The sequence below is a fragment of the Amblyomma maculatum genome, chromosome 10 (assembly GCF_055883805.1).
Source record: "Amblyomma maculatum isolate TAMU_Amacu chromosome 10, ASM5588380v1, whole genome shotgun sequence".
Classification (NCBI taxonomy): domain Eukaryota; kingdom Metazoa; phylum Arthropoda; class Arachnida; order Ixodida; family Ixodidae; genus Amblyomma; species Amblyomma maculatum.
This window is the reverse complement of record NC_139353.1, coordinates 164,025,639-164,047,062: the sequence shown is the minus strand read 5'-3', so window position 1 is coordinate 164,047,062 and position 21,424 is coordinate 164,025,639.

The following is a 21,424-nucleotide window of genomic DNA, read 5'->3' as shown; positions in this document are numbered from 1 at the left end:
GGTTTACATTCTAACACTTTCTGGCTTTTATAATAAAACTTATAGGCTTTGTCTCTAATTTTTAGGACATCGTACCGGAGTTTGTAGGTAGCACTTTCGGATTTTGCAAATTCTAGAAGGCGCTTTCGGGCGGAGCGAGTTCGAGGGCAGAAATCTTTAGAAATGCTAACGCCAAATCCTTTGCAGTTTTTGGCAGCCCCAAGAATTGATTCTTTATCTTTGAAGTGGGAAAACCTGACGATTACAGGCATTTTGCTGCCGTCTTGATGCTGTACTAGCCTGTGTGCACGTTGGATATCGCGCGGCTGGATAGTGATTTTCAACTACGTGGAGCAAAATTCGGTGACCTTTTTCTTGGACTGCGCCCATGTTTCGCCTTCGGCGTCCGTCAGCCCGAAAAACACCTGATTTTGTCGGCGCGCCCTATCCTCGGCGTCGTCAAGGCGGCTTCTCAAAGCGGCAATTTGCTCTGAGTTTCTCGCGGAGAGCTGTTGGACAACGTTGACACTTTCCTTGATTTGATTGAATTCGTTACATTCATTTTCAATTTTTGTTAACCTTTGTTAGCAAGACAGCGACATCTGGCCATTAGGGAAACGAAGTGGTCAGGAAGAGACAATGAAGAGCTGTCAGGTGTAGAAAGGAGATGCATCAAGAAGAGTAAACGGCCGTAAACGAGAAAAACGGGGTGTAACCTGTGGTCCGCTGTGCAGCTGTGAGGTAGGCGAACACAACAAAAGGAAGGATTATGTCCCAATTTCGGTGGTCCTGGTCGACTTACGTAGACAGCTTGTGAGAAAGTGTGCCGTGGAATTGCTCCGTCAACCCATTGGTTTGCGGGTCATAGCTGGAGGTCATGTTGTGAAGTGTGATAGAGGCTTCAGCTACAATCCAGAAACGTCCGACCGCAGTCACTTGGGGCCCCATGGTGCAGCAACGGGCTTGCAAAAAGAAGCCATTAGGCAGAGCAGCGGTCTCAGCGTAGCGAATTAAATGGTCCATGGCGGTGACGATTCAGCGATTGCCTCGTGTGCTGACAACGGCAAAAGGAGTGGCAATGTAGAAGCTGTAATAGGCCAGCAGGAGACGAAGTCGGCCGTGTGCGGCGCTGGCATGTCAGACAAAAAGCGACGTATTTTGCCCCGCTGGAGGAGAGGTGAGGCCAAATTAAATGGTTTTTCACGCGGTGGTAAGTTTTGTGAAGGCCTGCGTGACCGGCTGTAGCATTATCGTGCAGGGCCGCCAGAATACGGGTGGGAAGCGCTCTCGGAACCACGGGGACCCAACGGGGTGCCTTCAGAGCAATAAATATAACGAAAGAGCACTACGTTTTAAAGTTGGAACTGTTGAAGTTGCTTGCGCATCCTAGCAGTGGGAGGCTGAGAAGCGCTGGTAAAAGTCGATTAGAGAACTGCAGTATGGATCTGATCGCTGGTGGGAAAAAAAGGCGTTTGAATCCGGAGCAGCGGCAGAAGGTGCACTGGTGATGGCTGGAGCCCTTGACGGCATTGGGGGGTCGAGGGTACAGGCAGGAAGGCGCGAAGAAGCACAACTCGGGAACACCGGGAGCGGGCAACGGGAAAGAGCGTCGACATCTTGATGTTTACGGCCCGATTTGTAGGTGACATCGTAAGTGTATTCCTGCAGACGCAAAATCCAATGGCCCAGGCGTCCAGACAAATGTTGAGGGTAGATAGCCAACGCAGAGCGTAGTGATCGGTAACGACCGTAAAATGGTGGCCATAGAAGTACGAACGGAATTTCTCAACTGCCCAAACGACAGCAAGGCACACCTGCTCAGTGATGGCGTAGTTGCGTTCCGCTGGTGTCAGAATGCGACTGGCAACGCAATTATCTTCTCCCGAGAAGCGCTATCATGCTGCATCAGGGTGGTGCCGATACCAAGGCCGCTGGCATCGGAGTGGATAATGGAGGCAGCATTTTCATCGAAGTGAGCGAGGACAGGGACTTAAGTGAGAGCATCATTGAGGGTTTGAAAAGCTTCCTCGCATCCTTCGGGCCAAATGAAAGCAGTGCGGTCGATAAGAAGCTGGTATAGTGATGCAGCAATGGTAGCAAAATCGCGAACAAAACGGCGAAAGTATGAGGATAGGCCGAAGGAACTACGCAGTTCCTTAGTCGGCCGAGGACGTGCGGAGTTCAAAACTGCGGCAAGCTTGTCAGGGTCGGGTCGAATGCCATCGCGGCTGACGAGGTGGCCTAGAATATTGAGTTCTTTCTTAGCGAAATTGCACGTGTTTGGGTTCAGTTGGAGACCGGCGGATAGCAGGCACGTTAATACTTGATCAAGGCAGCATAAATGATCAGAAAAAGTCTCAGAGAAGATAACTTTGTCGTCCAGGTAGCACAAGCATGCTTTCCACTTAAGCCCTCTAAGTACAGTGTCGATCAGACGCTCAAACGTAGCGGGGGCATTGCACTATAGCTATCAAAAATAACATAAAATATTCAATATTGAAGAGCATTGATGACCGCGAAAATGTGTTATGTAAAATAGCATCGCATTAAAGTTTAGCAAAGCTGTTGAGTGGGCGACTTGGTATTAATTAATAACATCGAAATAAAATTGAAGGTTTGGAAGCAATCTTTGCAAAACTGCTACTTGCTTCTTGCTCTATTGCAATAGGCTGTATTTACCGTAGCCCGTCAAGTGACCTAGACTTCATGTTAGCGCTACATCACTATTTGGAACATCATTTTTTAGGAGCCAGACTAATCATGCTCGGTGATTTTAATCTTCCAGATATTGACTGGTACACAATGAAACATCACAGTGCTTCTTCCCATGCTCTTTTTGACATCATGCTGCAATTTAATCTAACCCAGATGGTAAACCAACCAACTTGTGAACAAGGATCTGCACTTAACACTCTTGATCTGGTTTTTGTTAGCGATCACTTTCCTCTCGAGGACTGTAAAATAGATATACTTGAAGGAATATCTGATCATAAACTAACCATGTGCAGTGTGCCACTTACTAGCGCATATTCCGTCTCACGCGCACGTACAACCATTCTCGATTTTTCCAAAGCAGATGATACTAGCATCCTAGACTCCTAGACCATCTTTTCTATGAGTTTGACTCCTTCCATAATATTGCACTAGATTCTTCCAGAGATATTATTACGCTATGGAATAGATTTAAAACTATTGTATTTTACTGCATTCATAACTTCGTCCCACGGAAAAAGAAAGCCATTAGAAAACGCAACCCCTGGATTACACGTGCTGTAATTCATGCAAAGCGCAAAGTTAATCATCTTAAAAAATCTTCGAAGTTATAAACTTTCTCGGGAACAAAAAGTAAACTATCTCAAGCAGTACAAAACCTAAAGGTACAAATCAGTTCAGTTCAGTCGTTCAGTCGTGTCCGACTCTTCGTGACCCTATTGACCATGTCACGCCACGCTTTCCGGTCTCTCACTATCTTCCTAACATCACATAATTTCATCTGCAGTGCCTCGAGGATGCCATCTAACCATCGCGTTCGCTGCCTACCCCTTCTCCGGCGACCCTCAACCTTTCCCAACATCAAATCTTTCTCCAGCGACTCCTCTCTTCTCATCAGATGACCAAAGTAGCTGAGCTTTAACTTTAGAATTTGACCCTCCAATGAGCAGTCAGGGTTTATGGTCGACAATATTGACTGATTTGATCTTCTGGCAGTCCAAGGAACTCTCAAGAGTCTTCGCCAGCACCACAATTCAAACGCGTCAATTCTTCGGCGGTCAGCCTTTTTCACAGTCCAACTCTCGCATCCATACATCACAACTGGAAAGACCATAGCACGAGTTATACGGATCTTGGTTGGCAGACTAATGTCTCTGCTCTTTACTAGGCGGTCAAGGCTAACCATTGCTCTCTTTCCCAGAAGCAGGCGTCTCCTAATTTCATGGCTGCAGTGTCCTTCCGAGGTAATCTTGGAGCCCAAGAAGAGAAAATCTGTCACAGCTTCCACTTCTTGTCCCTTGATGCTCCAGGACTTGATAGGGCAAGACGCCATGATCTTTGTCTTTTTAATGTTCAGTTTAAGCCCAAACTTCTCACTCTCTTCTTGTACGCGCATCAGAAGTCTCTTGAGTTCCGCTTCACTTTCTGCCATTAAAGTGGCATCATCCGCATATCTAAGGTTGTTGATATGTTTTCCAGCAATCTTCACTCCAGCTGAAGACTCGTCCAGACCAGCCTTCCTCATGATGCACTCTGCATATAGGTTAAATAGGCAGGGCGACAGTATGCAGCCTTGCTTCACTCCTTTCTCAATCGGAAACAAATAAAGGCAGCCAAATTACACTACTTTTCCTACACGCTACCAAACTTTATAAGAACTGCCCCAACAAATTTTTGGTGTTACCTTAGCCCCAAGACTACCAATGATAATCCAGTCGGAGAAGAAGATAGCACTAAAAAAGCGAATACATTGAATGATTATTTTGCGTCGATATTCATCAAGGATAATGGTATAGTTCCTCCTCTGAGTAAACAGACAACAAGAAATATTGAACCTCTAAATATAACTGAGAGCGGGGTACTGAATCTGCTACTAAATCTGGACACTAAGAAGGGGCCAGGGCCAGATAAAATCCCAAATTCCTTTTATCAAAGGTATGCCGAGTGGGTATCCAAATACTTACATATAATATTTATTAAATCCTTCTCAACTTGTGCTCGGCCGAATGAATGGAAAATAGCCAAAATAATACCTGTACACAAATCAGGAAACAGGTCAGATGTTACTAATTACAGGCCCATCTCCATCATCTGCACCGCGTCTAAAATCCTCGAGCATTTAATCCTTAAGCACATAAATGTTTTTCTCGAAACTAACAACATATTGTCTTCATTCCAGCATGGCTTCCGTCAGGAGTTTTCAAACGTAACTCAGTTATTAGAATTAGTGTATAGCATAATTATCCCAAACCATAGACAACCAGAAACAAACAGACCTAATACTATAAGACTTTTCAAAGGCGTTTTATCGGGTGTCGCACACTAAGCTTGTTAACAAATTACAATCGACGCTAGGCCAAGGCGCTATAGTTAACTGGATTAGTAACTACTTAACCGACAGGACACAGTTTGTACAAATCAATGATCAAACGTCTAATATAGTTCCCATTGCATCAGGTGTACCCCAAGGCTGCGTCTTAGCACCTGTATTATTCTTAATCTTTACTAATGATATAGTGACTAATCTTAATGTTAACATACGGCTTTTCGCCGATGACTGCATTATGTATCGAGAAATCAACTCAGTCGATAACCACAGAGCTCTGAGCAATGCATTAGAAACTATTAGCAATTGGTGCACTGACTGGCAGATGACACTTTATGCAACAAAATCTGCTGTCATGTCAATAACTAGAAAGAAGCATAGATCAAGATTTCAGTACACTATAAATGGCACCCCTATTGCTGGAGTTAATGAACATAAATACTTAGGCCTATTATTAACCTGTGACCTCAGATGGAACGCCCACATCAATTATATAACCTCGACTGCAAAACGACTATTCTTTATCAGGCGGCGCCTCAAAATAGCTCCCTATAAAACTAAATTACTAGCCTACAATACACTGATTCGCTCTGTCCTCGAATATGCAAATGCCGTATGGTTTCCTTTTACCAATCAAGACATAAATAAAACTGAAGCAGTACAAAGGAAGGCAGTAAGGTTCATATTCAATAAATACAGAACAACTGACTCACCAACTGAAATAATGAAAAGACAGGGAATAAAAACACTTCAAACCCGAGGTAAAATCGCACGTCTCAAACTCCTGTACCAACTACGTCATCGACACTTAAAAGTTTATCCTGCTAAATACATCGCTTTCTCTGCAACTAGACCGACACGTAATAAGCATTCAAATACGCTAACTGAATATCACTTCCACAATGACTGCTTCAAATACTCCTTCTTCCCTTTAGCCATAAGAGAATGAAATAGCCTGAGTTCATCTATTACTAAATTATCTTCGTTTACTAAGTTTGCAACCGCAGTGGAAAGATATTTAACTTATTAGCAAAAAGTTCTTTTATGCTCATATTCTCGGTATGCCACCCGTTCGATTTTGTACTTGTTCTGTTCCTTGTGATTTACGCGTATACATGTGAAAACAGTACGTTTATTTTTTTTTCTTCTCTTAGTGTAGTGTCGTAATACATGTATAATTCTCGTTCATATCTGCCTCATATTTGTTTTTGTTAGTATAACATGTTTCAACATTTTTGTACCCTATACATTTTACATTCTTGACTTGCTTTGCACATATGATCATGTCACTGTGTGTTCCTTATATGCTCTATATACACTTCTCTGTACTAACATATGCCCAACTGCTACAATCCCGAATGGGATTAGCAGTATCTGTAAATAAATAATAAATAAAATAGATAAATACTGCCGGCGGGCGGGTATCAACCTCCGCACGCCCCTCCAGCCTATCTGAAAAAAAAAAAATGCACCAACTCAAGATCTAAGTTTATTGTTCCGGGGGACATTAATCTGCCAAGGATAAATTGTGTAAACTTTTCACACCACGAAAAAAAAAATGCCCAAAGAACGGATTCTCTTTTATTTGTTTTATTTGTCTTTTCCATAGATCAGCTAGTTACTGATAACACCCGACCGAGAGTCTGGTTGACTTCCTCCTCACTTCTTGATTTAACCTTTGTTATCAATACACTTCCAGAGTGTTCAATGTGTTCAAACAACCCACGACAACTAATCATAGGTGAAGCTGGGATCCTTTCTCTTTTACGAAATCTTTACACAAGAAGACCTACGCATCCTGAAGCTATTTAAAACATGTTTTTTATCCGATAAGCTAGACTGGTGTCAAAACGCTTGCATACAGTTTCCACAAGATCATTACAAACACTCCTAATATCAGTTGATTGGCGCTGTGACAAAATAATTGCTGTACACAAATCGCGTTTCTAAATGGAACTGAGTAGCTATCGTGAAAAGTCATTAACAAGCACGAGCTGTAAAGTGATGGAGCACATTATTTGTAAGACCGTTATCTTGAACCTAGAAAATAATAACCTCATTTACCAAAAACAACTCGGTTTCATAGCAGCTAGAACTTTCGAATATACACATCTAGCTGAAATTACTGATGCCAACACCAAGACAATCCATGAAAGCAACCAGATAGAGACTACATTCTTGGACCTTTCTAAAACGTTCGATGTAGTCCTTCATGATGACCTAATAACAAAACTAATAACGTTTCGCATCGATGTCAATATTGTGCCATGGAGTTCCTGCTATCTACGGAATAGAAACCAATCTGGGAAAATAGGTAAACACGTCCCAAAGAACTAGGTGTTCCTCAAGATTGTTCCTATCGCACCAGTGTTACCGTACTAAAATCCAAAGCTGAACTTCACAATGTAGCTTAGCGCCGGAAACTAGCTCACCTTTCTCTTCATCATAAGTTTTGTCACAGCTTGCCACCTGACAACGTGTTCATCCGTCCAGCCCATTGGTCATCTCGTCATCTCCACTCCAATGCCGTCTACCCCAAGCGCGCCCATACGACAACATTCCAAAAGTAATTTTTTCTCCACACTGCCCTGGATTGGAACGACCTTCCCGACCACATCTCCTCACCAACCCACATTCATCATTTCAAGACTGTCATCGAAAGACATTTTTTATTGTAACCGCCGTACTCCCTACCCACCCCTCATGTAATACCCCTTAAATGGGGTCTTTGAGGATTCAATAAATAAATAAAAAGTGTATTCAGGTATATCGGGTACACTTCGAGAGGTTTTATACTTGGGCCTCTTATTTCTCAATTCTGTGTTAGTTTACCAGTTGAGCTTCGCCTTTTTGCAGACGATTGGGTCGTATATATTTCCGTAAAAAATTACAAAATCAAATTTCTCTAAGAATTCATTAGAATCAATCCACGCTTGATGTATGGCTTCGGGAATGCAACCAAACGCGCAAAGACCAAAAGCATGATAATCACTAATAAGAAGCAGCCTTCAAAATTTACGTACAAACTTTGTGGCTAAAAAAGGCATAAACGCAAAACCAGATAAAGCACCTGTGACTCAAATTATCATCTAGCCTTCATTGGAAACCTTGTTACAACCAATCCATCTCAGCAAAAATTGAAGGTAGGTTATTTATTTAAGGACAAAGCAGCGTAACACACCGACCCATATTAAATTTATTGCCTAGAAAACTTTATCAGACCCTAGAATACAAGGATATAGTCTGGAATCCCAATCAAACAAGTTTAATTAACGCATCCACCAACTATTATAAGGTATGTCCACTTTACGCCAAACTAGTGCTATCAGTCTAATAACTGAAGCAAACCTGCAAAACTTTTCACAGCGAAGAATAATTTCCTCTACACCAATCATCCCCACAATACCACGGCGAAGGAAACTATACCTCGCTGCTTGGTCGCTTTTTAAACTAAATGCCACATTAGAAAACGAATATTAAAAAAAAACTTTAAACAGATGAAATAAATAAGAAATTTAGTTAATTCATTTTACCAACAGCTCCGCTATCTATTCCACAAACATTAGGACTTCCACAAAAGAATCAAACAGAATGATGGGCAAATCAATGTAAACAGGCAAATAAAGAGTAGAATAAAGCATGGAGTGCTCTTCGCAGATTCCCCACTACAGAACATTTGCCAGCGTTTTTTTTAAACGCTAGCAAATGTTCTAGAGCACGGTACGTTAGACGAAGTGCCGAAAAAACATTATTGGAAAAATATGTATAAAATATAAATATCTCCGTAATGTCGAGGAAAACGTGGGAAGAAGACATATACAATAAGAATTACTCCATTTTCTCACTTCCAATGTTAACGCCCCTGGTACACAAGCAACACCAGAAGAAGAAGCTAACATACTCTGCGTGCACTTTTCCAAAGTATCTAGCTCATCTAACTACACTCACACTTCCCAGAGATATAAAACAATAGGAGAAAAACAAAACCTACCTCTTGAAACAGGCACGTATGAGAACTCCAACCAGCCTATAACGCAACAGGAACTGCATTGCAAAGAGTACTATCCTTAGGGAAAAAAGACAGCACCAGGACTAGATAACATTAATTATGATGTGCTAGCCGACGTATCCGCAGCCGCCATCATGCTACAGTTGAAATTCTTTAACTAAGACAGGGATAACCGAAAAGCTACCCGAACCATGGAAACAAACAGATTTAGTACCCCTCCTTGAACCTGACAAACCACTACCAAGTCCCAGCAGCCAGCGGCCAATATAATTAAGCAACTGTCTAGCAAAGTTATTCGAAAGCGTTGAAAATATCAGGCTGACGTTTATATCTGAATCACGACAACTTTTAAACTTTCATCAATGTAGATATAAAGAAAAAAACATTTAACAACCGAACATCTCGTCCACCTACAAAACACCGTACGGGAAGCATTCATCCACAAACGAAATTTTGTTTGTTTGGGTGTTCGTCGACGTGGACAAGGCTTACGATACAAAGTGGTGGTTTGGGGATGCTGTGTGACCAAGAAGAGCTATAGATACCCGTGGCAGGATGGAGAACTGCTTCAGTGACTTCCTAACCAACCTTGCATTCAAAGTGGGCTTAACGTAAACTTTTTAACGAACTACGTGCACGAAAAAATGCCTTCCTCAGGGCTCTGTCTTGAGCACTCCACATTCTGCGGACAAGAAGGTTCCAATAAACACAGCTGCAAGTAGCATTTGTCCCGTCCACTTCTCTCGTGTATGTCTCCCACATTTCATTGTTAAGAGAAATTCCATAGCAAACCAAATCCAAGATCCTTAATGCATTCACTTTATGTAGATAATGTCCAAATACCATGCACTTCCTTCACCTTGTCGACATGCGAGCGACAAATACAGATGACTATAAACAAAATGTTCTCTTGGGCAGAAAGAAATGCCATTAAGTTCTCCCCGCACACAACAGTAGGTGTTATATCCTCACTCAGACGAGGTTCGCAAATTACCCTACACTTCATCTCTACCACACTCTACTACCCGTTAAGAAAAAATAAATTTTAGGTATCACTTTTGACAAGACGAAAACTAACTTTTCTGCTGACACAAAGAACTTAAATAAACAAACCTCCAAGGTTCTCAATGTGCTCAAACTACTATCAAGAAAATGCTGGGGTCTGATAAGGCATGCCTGCTACATATTTATCGTTCTCTGGCACATCGTAATTGTCATCATCATCTGCCGGACTATAAACATTGCAGGGCGAAGGTCTTAATACTCCAAGTAACCCGGTCCTGTGCTAACTGCACTCACCTGATGTCTGTGAACTTCTTAACCTCATCCGCCCTCCGCACATTCTGCCACCCCCTGCTTCAGTTTACTTCTCTTGGAATCCAGTTTGTTACCCTACGCGACCATCGGTTATCCTCTCGTCGCACTACATGCTGTGCCCATGCACATTTATTCTTCTTGATTTCTATTAAAATAGCACTAAATTGATTTACCTTTTTGACCAACTCTGCACGCTTCCTTTCTTTTAACATTTGACCTTCCATTTTGCGTTCCATATCTCTCTGCGTTGTCCTCATCTTAAAGAACCCTTTCCGTATCTCCCACATATCAGCCCCATATCTTAGTACAGGCAGGACGCAATTGTTATGTCCTTTCCTCTTGAGCGATGCCAGTGAGCGACCAGTGGAAATCTGCGAGTACTTGCCAAATGAGCTCCATCATAATCTTATTCTCCTGGTTGTTTCCCTTTCATGATCCGGATCTTGGAGGTGTATACGTCTCCTAAGTATACATATACGTCTATCACTTCCAGTGTTTAGCTACGTATTTTAAACTGCTGTTTCTTTCTGGGGATATGGAACTTTGCCTTCATATTCTGCATGTTATATTCTAGGTTTACCTTCCTACTTTTCCTGTCTAGGTCATGAATAATTTTTTTCAATCCCTGCCCTGTTTTACTCGGCAAACCAATGTCCTGAGAGATTTGCAGATTACTGTGGTATGCTCCATCAACCCTTATCCCTAACTGCTCCCATTCTAAGACCCTAAGAGTTAGACTATGGTAGCATAGTATACTGTTCAGCAAGACCTTTTTATTTGAACAGATTAGATGCAATTGGAAATCTTGCTTTACGATTATCATCCGGCGTTTGTAGAACATCCCTAATAGCTTCCGGTATATAGGGACAAATGAACCTGCCTTAGAAGATCGAAGAACTGCACTATCTTGTACATACGTCCTCAAAATCGGTTCTCAGCCTGAACATATGTTATTTTATTGTCACGAAATGTCGATCTCGAGTACTCTTCAACGACAAGCTCCAGGTGATTAAGCCGGTGCTCTTACGGTTCGAACACAAATGCCAAGCAATAGCTTTCATTAATGAAATGCAAAATATTGCCTCCAGACATGATCCGCTACCAAAGTGGTACACCCTCCCGACAATCTGGTGCCTGACATTAACGCACTTTCGCAAGATCTGTACACCATGTGAGCCCAAATACAAATTACATGGCATTTTACACTGATGGGTCAAAAACTGAAGCTTATAATGGAAGCGCAGTAATAGAAGACAAAACGAAAAAGGCAATACGTCTGTCTCAGCATCCAACAGCTTTCACAGCTAAGTGTTATGCCGTTTATCTTGCTGTAGCAAAAAAGGAAATGAAAACATCAGAAACAGTGTCATTTATACACACTACCTGAGCGCAATCTCCGCAGTAAACCACAAAAAGGCTCTCAAGCCTGTAATGGGAAGATTCTCACACATTATAGCACAGGTGACGACTGAGATATTTCACAACAAATATTCAATTTATTCCAGTATTGCTTTTAGGCGAACAAATAAACACTCCTCAATTTTTCTCTTTCTGGCGAAAGCCAATGTTTTAAATTCTGCTGGTCCTGCAGTAACTTTGGGATAAGTGGTAATGAGAGTGCAGATGCATGCGTTGCACGATCCACAAGTATGGAATTAAAGGACATACATATGCCACACAGATATTTTAGTAAGTTAGTGCACTCGAAACTGAGAGGCAAATTGCAAGCGGCTTGGGAAAAAGAAGTAGACAATAAACTCCATTCTATAAAATCACTTTTAGGAGAATGGAAATCATTCCGCCATCAGGAAGGTTTTATCGAAGTAATATCATGTCGTCTACGGATAGGACACACGCATATCACCTATAGTTTTCTGCTAATAAAAAGAAAAGACGTGTGTGAAATGTATGGTGATGAGCTTACACTTAATTACATTTTAATGTCATGCTCATATCGCGATGAGCTTAGGAAAAAGTGTTTTACTGTATTTTACAAAAAGCAGGTTCTATTTTACCCAGTATTTCATTTAGGAGAACAAATACTCTTCTAAGTTCTGTATTTCTGACGAAAGCCAGTGTTTTAATAATGAGTATCACAATATCTAAGCACCTGTTATAACAGATCATCTAACGTCGTCTTTGGCGTATAGTAGCAACAGTCGCTCATGAGCCATAAAACTCTATATGACTAAGCTAATCTACATTCGCATACACAGAATCATATGCATGCCACACCACCCAGAGGGTTCATGGGGCTGCCGCTGAAGGGGCTATCTCCGGCAAATATTTTAGCATTAAACAAGGTTTTCCAATATTAAGGCAATGTAGAGGAAACCCTTTCAACCGATCAACGGTAAGAATAGGGCATGTACACAGCCAGGCTGCACTGACAACTGAACTTTATTTTCAGAAAAGCTATCAGCTTCAATAAAGAACGTTCTCGTCTATAGTCGCCCGGTGTGTTTTCTTCTGCCCACCGCCCGGCTTCACGTAGCTGTTATCTGGCCCGTTCCTCGATGTTTACATTCGAACTATAGTGTTGTCACGCGAAAAGTACAAAATACCGAGGCACCAGCCTGCGACGCATAAGGGAAGTATCATTTTGGCGCGCTCCAAGACTTCAAAAAGGCGCAGCGTCGTCTCAGTGGTATGATGTCTGCGGCCTGTCTGTACTCGGGCGAGTGCGTGGCTGCGCAGTTCACTTGCCTCCGCCCTCCTCATCTCTGCTAGCGAATTTCTCCAGAGTAGCAGGAGGAGACAGTGAGCGACCTATTCCGCCTCTCGGCGTCCGCGTGGCCGGCCCAAGTGGCAAACAGGATTAGTCGGACAGTCGGCCGCGCCGACTCGTGCGCCGCTAGTCGGAAACAATGATGGATGACAGCACTGCCGCTGACCACTTGCACGCCGCCGCCTGTCCTCGCTTCACTCGCGCCATGGTTTATTCCTGCTGAGTTTTTGCTGTCCTCTCTTTTTTGTTCTTACATTACCCTCGAGCAGAGCGATAACCCTTTTCCGCATTCCGTCCTTTCTTGTAAGTCGTGCCAGAAAGAGCACTTGGTTCAGGCACGTCCAAAATGCGACGACAAGATCAACAGCAGCCCTCTAGAGGCGGTTGCTTTGCGAAAGTGCAGCAGACGACAGGAATTCTTCACGTGAACGACCACTGCGGGCGCGTTCAAACGGACCTCTGTGAGCGAGACAGAATGTGGCAAGAAAGGAATGCAGAGCTGTCACCACAACGGAGATTCTTAAGCCCTTCACGGCAAGATCACATAAAAAGTCGGAAAGGGGCGGTGGACGGCAGAGAAAAAGACGACGTCGGATACCTCTGTCACCAAAGACGCTTTCGGTTTTATTTACTGGCTTCAGCACTGTCAGTGTTCCATCCTCTGGTTGAGGGCGACAGGCGTACTCGGTCTCGTTAGATCCCCTATACATAAAACATTACGCCTCAAAGACATCCTGCCGAAAGGGCAGCGACAATGTGAAACCATGTATTCAGCCATTATGCCGGAGGCTATCCGCAAAGTCTGTTTGGGAACGAGTAGAAAAAAAGGGAAAGAAAAGCGAGTATGAAAAAGGCAGAGAACAAAAAGCACGATAAAAAAAAAATGCTTAAGAATAAAGAACAGAAATTTGCAATCAAGAAAACGTTTATTACGGGTCGGCGGTGTCACCTGTTCTCCGAAAACCTAATTCTCTCAAAATAAGTGTTCTAACAGCAACCTAGAGGACAGGGTGCAGCTGTTTAAAACCAGTTTGCTGTTGTTTTGATCACCTATTTCGCTTGTCATATGCATTGCGAGCACGTACTTTTGCTTTTGTGGAGGTCCGTTTTTTATGACATCATAGTTTTAACATCTGTGCTACGCGCAAACGGTGTCCAAATGAAGGTGGTAAGGTGCGCTTCATTTTAGACCATGCATAGGGTGACATACGCCTCTTTTCGCCATAATCAAAGTGATCGTTTATCGGTCTACCGCATCTTTTTTTCTTCCTGAGAATAGGATACTTATGCCTTTTTCGCTCTGCTGTTTATTCGTTTCCCCTTCTTCACTTAACGTCTTGTTTATTGAAACTTACTGAGCTCGATCACACAATAAAAGCCAGATGTAATTTTTAAATGTCCGGAAATATTGAAAATCATGAGACATAACATTTAGGAGTGCACGTTGTTGGGCGGGGGCGAGTCTGTCGTACAAGCTTAAAGAATGAAAATGCGCAAGGAAAAAACAAACGCGGACAAGAAGAGCCCAATGACGGACGCATGTCCTTGCGCTCTTCCTGTTCGTGTATTTCTTTTGCGCATTTCAGTCCCTTAATCAAACATAACGCTCCAAATTAAGAGAGTGCATGTGGAAGAACAACAGTTTACTACGCTGAGTTTTAAGATACCTATTCATGCATTCAATTGAGTTTGATGTCTATAATTTGAACGTCACAGTATTTTGAAATTTGATGCTTGCATAAAGAGGCGAGTAATTTAAACCCCTGTGGTGGATACTATCACAAACAGCGCAAATAGTAACGTTGCGTCCTCGTGGGAAAATATATATTTTACAGCAGGATGCATGTTGTCAACGGGCCAGCCAGAATCGAAACAGAATTTCGCCCTCGGCAGCTCCTGCAAGATATAAATTAGGACACTTGGATGCAGAACAGGTCCCTCGATGACACAGACACGTTCTTAGGGCTTGGTTTCATATCGGGTGCTTTTATGTATTATGTGGTAGCTTACAACAGCATGTGGGGCAACAGAGACACAAATTAAGGGATTGCGGTAGCTTCAAAAGGGGGTGGAAACGGAAATGATTACAGTAATATACACATTAAGCTTAAGTGTCATTTAAAGTTTTGCTCGGAACTACCCTGCTCACCTCTGACCATAAAATTGATTTTAGATTTTTACGTAAATAACTACTTAATAGAAGCAATACTGCATTTGTAGATAGGATGTTATTAAAGATGGAAAGCAACAAAAATAAAAACACCGCCTATGTCATATATTGCACTCGCAGAAAAGAAATACCGCAAGCTGAAAATAACCTCTCTTGATTAACGCCTTCGCGCGCCGCAACCACGGTACTCGCACTCATGTTCTGAGTGAACGTAATCAGCTGTGCCTGGTTCAATGGCCCTTTTGCTGCGGTAGGGGTTGCCGCTGCGCCTCCTGCTCTAGGGACGTGGTAACGAACGATGCAGCAAGTACGCCGGGCTTCCTGAGTACCATCCCGAAATCTGCAAAGGTAAAAATGTCAAGATAGTATTTCCAACTTAGATGAAAAAAAAATAAAATGCAAAAGCGTTTTCGTTGTTGCAATTTTGCAGAAGGGATTGAGAGCCAATACCCGCAAAACTGAATGCAAACTAGCTTGGCTACTGCTAAACATTATCATTACTCGGACGTCAAGGAATAAATGGAACCAAACAAGCATCAGTTTCCATTATTGCAGATGGGAATTCGATCAGAAGCCTTCTCACAAGTGAGAGAAAATGCACTCGCAAGTTTCACGTACCCCAACGCAACAAACGGCATAGGTATACATAGCACAGAGAACACCGGACGCTGTTGTGTTTGGTCGCAAAGTTAAAATATACTCCGGGGTGGTTGCGAAGCCTGGAGGTACAGAGTGCACGTTAAAGCGAATGTGAATGTACGTAATAGCATTCACAACTCTTGATTCTGAATGTTCCAGTGAGTTACGCGGGCTAAATTAACCGAGGCGGGATGGTGAACGCAGGTGCTATCAGGCTGTTCTTCTTTATTACACTTCGTTTTACTGCACGCATAATAATGATTAAGAGCAAGTGACTTTAGATGGGTAAAGCACTATAGCCCATATTCCTATCCGCTTCATCGCTTTCGTAACTCTTTATTCACAGACCACACACCGATGCCTACCGTCGGCGTGAATTATGCCTAAAGCCCTTTTCTTCCGTCGTTAGGTACGAGGAATGCTTGCCAAATCATCCAAACAGACGGCTCTTTACGAAGCACTAGACATTAATTTGTCGATGAGAGCAAGCGCCGTTTCGGCAGAAATTTGACGGCGTAAAAAAAGCCAGCACGAAACGACACAGGCAACAGCAGAAAGACAGCTCAAAAAAGTGCTCCATCTTGATGTTGTTCACCATGCATGCTACCTGATTTTCCTTGATCATCCTCGTTTTTTTCATCAGACCACTTTCCAGGCCTTCCTAACTAGGCGAAAATGATTTAGAGTGAGGAAAAGCCCACAGTGAAGAGTATGTGTATATGCAAATATATAGTATCTTTTCTTTCCGTTGTATTCGTTCTTGAGACCTCTGGGTTTACGGAAGCTTGGGAGAGATCAGTAAAAAACTATGTGTAACAATAAATATGCACAAAATGTTTACGATAACTTGCAATGTAGAAATTTCCTGGCAGCTCCACGGACCTTCACCGTGGCTGCTTGAGCATGGGATCTGTCATCTACCTCCAGACAAGTTAAAGACAAGTTACAATGGACGAAATCGGTGGCTGTCCCACGAATTCTGCGCGGCTACTTCCTAGCTTCAGACAAGTCGACAATGAAAATCAGCGCGTGGACGCTTAAACAGTAAAGTATTTCTCAAAATGACTGCCCAGAAAAGTAAAAGAGGTAAACAAGAGCTTTTCATGACATCAGTTTGGATATTTCATATTCTTCGAACGCAATCTCATGATTTTGTCACTCTTCTTCGAATTCGCCCTCCGATTGCGCAATATCGTGCTTGGTTGGTTGGTTGTACAACTTTTATTTCCATTGAAAATGGGCGTCCTCTTCCCCACCTCCGGCACGCGTGCCGGGGAAGACAAGGAGTTGTGCGCTCGCGGATTAGAGGCTGGCAGGTAGCCCTTGGCTTGTTGCGGGCCAGGGTGAGGATCGCAGGGTCCGCGCTCGATCCAGCCCGAAAGCACGTACCCGACCTGGCTCGCCGGCCAGGCTCGCGGGCCGCTCTGAAGCCTTCAGGTTCGAACAAAGGCCGGTCAATGGTATGTTTATATCTATCGGGCCAGGTACTCCTATGCTGGGTATACGCAACATTTGTGAAACCGCGAATATGATCATGCAGCTCTAGGCTTCTCGAATGCCCAGAATTCTGCGTCCACTCCACGCGATGGTGCACATGTTCTTTCCTGATCGACGCATGTCTTCCTCAGTGTATGCGTTCATGTGCTCCCGCGAGGATCCGGAGCATACAGAGGAACACTAGTCCGCCTTACCCAGAAGCGCCGCGGACGGATCTTTGTTAGCCGTCGCGACCATGTAGAAAGGCCGCTTGTGGGCTATCGAGTTTCTGCTTTCGCGTTTTCCGCTTTGGTATAACCACTGATTATGTTTAGATTTCCGTACCGAGAATCGAGCCATGATGTCACTCCTCGCGCATTTCGTTGAAAGTGGGTCATTGTCAAAGCATCATTGAGTCCCATCATTCCACAGCGTAGGCAATGCAGTGTGAACGCTTGCCGGCGTCATGGCAATAAAAAAAGGGTCCACATAGGGGCCTCAACTGCACAAGGCGTACCTAAAGTTGTCTGGTGGCGGCACGGATCACTGATCTATCCGTGTAACTGTGAAGTGAAAGCGGCCAGTCGGCTTTTGTGTGCTACTTGCCTCTTCTTATGCTTTATTTATTTAGGGCAGCTTTTCCTTGTTTCGAGTAAGGAACCAACTGGCCAGAAAAACTCTGCACCCGAGCGAGGGTGCGAAATTACAGAAGGTGCTTTTTTTGTGTGGTAAACCACCTTCTCGCTCTAATTATAGACTACAAATGCTGTCCCATAATCTGCTCAATAAAATTACAAGGGTTCAACGCTTCTGAACCAAATATTGAGTGAAAGCATTAGCTTCGGGTGACCGAGCGTTCTTCTTCTCTTTTTCTTCTTCCTTAGCCCACATATAAAGCCCCACTTTAACCAACCCATATCAACGTGCCTTAGTGGCCTATAGGGGTAACGTGAATGCCAGGCTCCTAGCAGGCTGATTCTGACATAACCATCCCATGGGAAACGAGACTCAAATTGGCAGCTCCTACCAGCCCGTGTGTCACGTGGGGTGTGACGTCACAGCGTCACATGGGTAAGACGTAAATGCGGCCGGGTCATGTGAATGCTTGAAAGTGCGAGTATTGCTTTCGCAATAATATTTAAATATGCAATTAAAACACAATAGCTAATAACAAAACTGAGCTTTGAAAATATTTTGTTCCAATGTGATTGAATGTTTGTTGTACATTGTTAATTCTCGTCTGGCTGTCTTTAATATTGTTACGACGGGAGTTTGACGACGGAGCGCTTCACAGGCCGCAGAGGCAGAGAACTCAGCTGATCAACGGCTGCGAGTCCGGCACGGGCACGAGAGTCGGTACGTCTTTCTCAATGTCTTTGTCTATGTCTTCTATGTTTATCCTCTTCTTCAGGATTGCTAAATCCCCCCCCCCCCCCCCCCCCGGGACAGCCGAGGCCCCCCGGGGTGAGGGAGTTAGTCGTTCCTACGGGAGTGGCATGGCTTCATGCCGGCGACATGAGCGACTTCTGTTGTGGCTGAGCGACGACCACTTGCGGTCATGTGCGCGATTCTGTGGTTCAGGTCACTGACGCGGTCGAGGAAAACGTAAGGGCCAGCATAATGCGCCAACATTTTCTGGGCTAAACCACGTTTCCGTAGAGGTCGCCAAAGCCGCACTAAGTCTCCAGGTGCGTAAGACACATGGCGATGCTGTCTGTTGTACCGAGTTTTATAACGCTCTTGCGAAGCCAGAACCTGCAAACGAGCGAGTCGTCAAGCTTCTTCGGCCCGACAAAGATTTTCGGCGATGCAAGGTTCTTCACGGACGGAATAGGGAAGAATTGTGTCGAGAGAATACCGGAGATCACGGGCATGGTGGAAAAATACAGCTCAGAGAAGGACGAGGACAAAATGAAGACACATAGGACACACGAGCGCTCCTTCTCGTGTGTCTCGTGTGACATGAGCCCTCCTCGTCCCTCTCTACGTTGTATTTTTCCATCATGAATAACCAACACGCTCAGACTGCTACGGTATTGAATCACGGGCATAGAGAAGAAAAAACGGGCTGTAGCCGGTCGTTTCATGTGTTGCAATGTTAACGGCAGGGTGGCATCCCAGCTCTTGTGGTCTGATGCTATGTAAGTACATAGAGAGCATGTTGACGAGTGTGCGCTCCGTCAAATCGTTGGTTTGAGGGTGGTACGGTGTGGAGTGTCGAAAATGTGACGAGCACAAACGCAGAACCTCTTCCACGACATCTGCCGTAAACTGGCGACCTCGGCCACTGATGATCACTCGCGGAGGTCCATGGCGCAGGATGACAGAACGGAGCAAGAATGTGGACACCTGGTGAGAAGTGGCTGAAGGAAGAGCGGCCGTTTCGCTGTAGCGGCTGAGGTAGCCGGTACAAACCACAATCCAGCGATTTCCGTCGGAAGCCTTCGGGAAGGGACCGGTAAGGTCGATTCCAACTTGCTCAAATGCACCACGTGATGGAGTCACACGATGCAGCAGGCCCTGTGGTGTGGACGTAGGACGTTTGTGTCGTTGGCACTCTGTGCAGTTCGCCACATATCGCGCAGTCGTCTGACGTATCTTCGGCCTATAAAACCGATCGCGGGCATGGTGGAGCGTTCGTGCAGAGCCCAGGTGACCGGAAGTGAGATCGTCGTGCATGGCACGCAGGATGCACGAGCGGCTGCTCTCTGAAACTAGAAGTAGAAAATTGGTGCCGGGCTTGAGTAAGCCTTTTTATACAGAAGGCCATCACGGAGACAAAATGAGCTGTGGAATCCCGCGCCGTCGTAAGCAATGGCTTACGTCGGTCTCTTGCGCAGTCCACAGAGCCGAGGTGTCGGGCCCGACGGAGGGGATGTAGTGATCGAAGTCAGCAGAGTCACATTCGGTCGTGGGAAGGAGTTAAAGACTGTCTGCATCGGCGTGTTTGCGGCCACTCTTGTACGAAACAGTGAAATCGTACTCCTGCAGACGAAGGGCCCAGCGTGCCAGGCGACCAGGTGAATCACGAAGGTTGATGAGCCACACAGGGCATGATGGTCCGTCACAGCCGTGAAATGGCGTCCACATAGGTAGCACTAAACCCGCTGAACAGCGAAATCTATAATGAGGCACTCCCGTTCCGTAACAGTGTAGTTACGGTTAGGTTTGCTGGGGGAACGGCTTGCATACGCAACTACATGCTCGCCGGTTGCTGAACGTTGTACAAGCACAGCAGCAATACCGATTCCACTTGCATCAGTGTGGACTTCTGTCGGAACGGAAAGGTTGAAGTGCCGTAGTACGGGATATGACGTAAGGAGAAACTCTAGCTGGTGGAAAGACGCGTCACAATATGTGGTCCAGTCGAAAGGGACGCCCTTTTGTAAAAGGGACGTGAAAGGATAAACGATGTTGGCAAATCTTGGGATGAATTTTCTGAAGTAAGAGCACAGCCTTAGAAAACTGTGGAGCTCCTTTTGAGTCTGGGGTCGTTAGAATGCTGCAACTGCAGTAGTCTTCTGTGGATCTGGCCGAACTCCATCGCGGTCGACGAGATGTCCGAGTAACAGTGCTTGACGCTCCCCAAAACAGCACATTTTATAATTCAGGACAAGGCCAGCCTTCTGCATTCAATCTAAAACTATAGTGGGTCACGTGTTATGTTCTGTAAAAGTACGGCCAAAAATAACAACATCGTAGAAATAGCACATGCAGATTTCTCACTTGAGGCCACGCACTACTGTATCCATAAATCTTTCAAATGGGGCCGGCACATTACATAGACCGAAGGGCATCAAATAAATTCAAATAGGCCGTACGGCCTAAAAATGCTGTTTTTTTCCTTGTCAGCAGGGTCCATTGGAATCTGCCAATACCCCGATTGCAAATCAACCGAAGAGAAATAAGACGCAGAGAAAAGGCAATCTAAGACTTCGTTGATGCGCGGGAGAGGGTACACATCCTTTTTAGTGTTGGAGTTAAGGCGACGGTAGTCGATACAGAACCTGCATGTTCCGTCCTTTCTTTTTACCAATATCATTGGAGAAGCTCAAGGACTGGAGCTCC